Source organism: Primulina huaijiensis, chromosome 18 (assembly GCF_012295235.1).
Source record: "Primulina huaijiensis isolate GDHJ02 chromosome 18, ASM1229523v2, whole genome shotgun sequence".
Classification (NCBI taxonomy): domain Eukaryota; kingdom Viridiplantae; phylum Streptophyta; class Magnoliopsida; order Lamiales; family Gesneriaceae; genus Primulina; species Primulina huaijiensis.
The window spans coordinates 8263736-8267009 of NC_133323.1; the positions used below are offsets into that span (position 1 = coordinate 8263736).

General features: G+C 36.2%; 1 pseudogene; it reads left to right on the forward strand.

Annotated features, from left to right (window-relative positions):
* Nucleotides 1–500: 500 nt before the first annotated feature.
* Nucleotides 501–2398, forward strand: LOC140964543 (uncharacterized; annotated as a pseudogene).
* The last annotated feature ends 876 nt before the right edge of the window (nucleotides 2399–3274 follow it).

Below are 3274 nucleotides of genomic sequence, written 5' to 3' on the forward strand. Positions count from 1 at the left end.
GAGCTCTTGTGTTCACGTAAAGCCTTCCACATGTATCTTTGTCTTGGGATCAATGTTCGAAAATGCGGCCTAGACGCTAGGCGGAGGCCAGCCGCACCGATAAGAGGCCAGGCGGGCCAGCCTAGCTATTTTAAAAAAAATTGGGCTTTTAAAATTTGAAGATCCGTTAACAAGCCCATTTTAAAAAATAAAAGTTGGGCTCACTAGATCTGCTTGCTGGCTTTCTTTCCTTCTCGTTGTTTTCCATCTCTCGTTCATTCCAGAGACTTTCTTGGCCGCGATCCTTCTTCTCAGTTCTGCAATCTTTCCAGTTTGAAGTTCACGCCATTCCTACATCGTTAAGTTCCATCTCTATTTTTAAGCTTTTAGGTTGAAGTTCAAGCGATTTCCTTCTCACGCCTTTTTTAGGGAAGAGTGTCAGTTTTTAGGCTGAAGTTCTCAGCATACAGGTCCATCTCTATTTTTTATTTTTTTATGCATGATACAGGTTCATATCTATCATGGTTGTTCTCGACCATGAGGGAGGGGTGACATTTTTTAGGCTGAAATTCACGAACATTTCCTTCTCAACGCCATTAAAAATTGTTTTCCTTTGGTTTTGCAAATTATAGATATCATTATTTGATCAAGCACCCTTATTCGATCAGCACCATTTATGGATATCATTATTTGAGCAGTTGAAGTTCATGCCATTTATGTATATCATCATTTGATCAGCACCATTAAAAATACTTTTATGGATATCAAATTTTTTTCTTTGGTTTTGCAGTTTGGTACAAATATATGAATGTTTCCTGATTGCTAACTGTTAACATATTATTGTTCATGTCATCTCCTTCTCACTCTTATGTTAGTTTTTAAGCTTCATCCCATCTCTATTTGGAGGATAACAATGGCAAGCAATCATCATCGACTGCATCCGTCACTCAGTCTAAATATGGGATTCTTAAGAGAAAGTCAAATGACATTGGATGGGAGTTTGGTATGTTGATTGATCCTAAGAACCTCGACAAAGTTAAATGTAAGTTGTGTGGGAAAATGATATCCGGTGGAGTGTATAGAATCAAGGAGCACATAAGAAATATACCTGAAAATGTATCTGGGTGTCGAAACGCATCTCAAGAAGATCGTAATAAGTGCAAACATGCTATTTTAGAAGGGAGGAACAAAAAGAAAAATAAAATACTGGAAGAAGAAAGTTGTAGAGCAGAGGTGAATGTTTCTCTAGACGAAGAAGAAGATGTTGAAATTGAAGGGATAGATGGAATTAAACAACCTCATCTACTTGGCCCCATGGATATATATGCATCGATGATTGTTCCAGAAAATGTAAGTTCAAGTGGGAGTAAAGTACTTTGCCAAAAAAATATAAATGAGGCTCTTTTCAAATAGAGAACTCAACAAGTTCAACAATATGTTGGGAGATGGGCTTATGAAAATGGAATCTCATTCAATGCTCTTGATAATGATAGCTTCAAGCGACTAATGGAGGCAGTAGGTCAATTTGGACCAGGGTTCAAACCTCCAACTCAATATCAACTTAGAGAGCCAATTTTGAAAGCTGAAGTTGAAAGAACAAAGCAACTGTTGAAGAAGCACGAAGAATAATGGGTGCTCAATTATGACATATGCATGGAGTGATAGAAAAAAAAGAAGCGTATTAAATTTGTGTGTTAATTGCAAGGAGGGTACAGTATTTTTAGAGTCTAAGGAGTCTTCAGACGAGGCACATACAGCTGGACTTATTTTTGAGTATGTTGACAAGTGTGTTGAACAAGTAACAGCTCAGAATGTTGTACAGATTGTAACAGACAATGCCACCAACAATATGGCTACGGCTAAATTGATGAAAGAGAAGCGGCCAGAGATATTTTGGAGTTCATGTGCAACTCATAATGTTAATCTCATGCTTGAAAGTATTGGCAAGCTTCCAAGATTTAAAAAGATTATCGACCAAGCCAAGTATTTTACAATTTTCATTTATGTTCACCATAAGACTTTGTCATTGATGAGAAGTTTTACGAAGAAAAGAGACATAGTCCGGCCTGGAGTTACCAGGTTTGCATCAAACTTCTTCACATTGCAAAGTTTTATTAAGAAAAAATCTAGTTTAAGGGCCATGTTTATAAATGATATGTGGGAGAACTGCAAATGGTCAAAAACAAACAAAGGAAAATTGGCTTACTCTACTGTGATGAGCATGAGTTTTTGGAATGGTGTGACACTTTGTTTGAAAATATTTGCTCTTTTGGTAAGAGTTCTTCGATTGGTTGACGGAGATAAAAAGCCATCTATGGGGTTTTTATATGGAGAGCTTCTTCGAGCTAAAGAAGATATCAAGGTGGCTCTGAACAATGTCGAATCAAATTATCAACCTATCATAGTGATTATTGAGTAAAAAAATGAAGGATAGACTTGATACATCATTACATACCACAACGTTTTTGTTGAATCCCTACTTCTACTACAAAGATAGTTCTATTGCTCTTTATGGAGAGATCGCGGCAAGGATTTTTGAATGCATGGAAGTTTTGTATGCCGATGAGTTTGAACTAGAAGGTACAATTATTAATAAGAAATTTGCAGAATATAGAGAGAAGACTTGGTTATTTGAGAGAGTATTGGCTGCAAAAGCATGTGAAAAAAATGACGATACATTTGATCCATGTACATGGTGGAGTACCTATGATGCTCACACACCCAACTTGCTAAGAGTAGCATTAAAGATTCTTTCATTAACTACAAGTTCATCTGGGAGTGAAAGAAATTGGAGTGCATTGAAGGAGTAAGTTTAAACTTTAATTAAAATAAATTATTAATTTTTAAAGTGTATGTTCATATTCATAACTATACTAATTACTTTCTTAGATTCATAGAAAGAAAAGAAATAGGTCGGATGTCAATAGGTTGAACAATCTAGTATTTATCCAATTTAATGCTAGATTGTTTAACAAGCAAAAAAGAGAGAAAGAAAGGAACGTCGACGTTCTTCTTGAAAAAGAAGCTTCAAATTCACAAGGTTGGATTGTGGATGGTGGGGAAGAAAATAAAGTCGAACCAGGTTTGGGGCTCACTTGGCAATTAGTTGATGAAGCAACTGGGGCAGATGAGAATCTACAGCCCCGAAGAAGCTCTAGAGTTAGAGAACTTCACCAGGATGATTTTGAATCTGAAGCAGAAGGTGATGATCACAATGATGATATTGATTTTGTATCCGAAGAACAAGTTGTTGAAAATTTATTAGAAAAAAAAGTTGAGTAAATTTGTGATGACA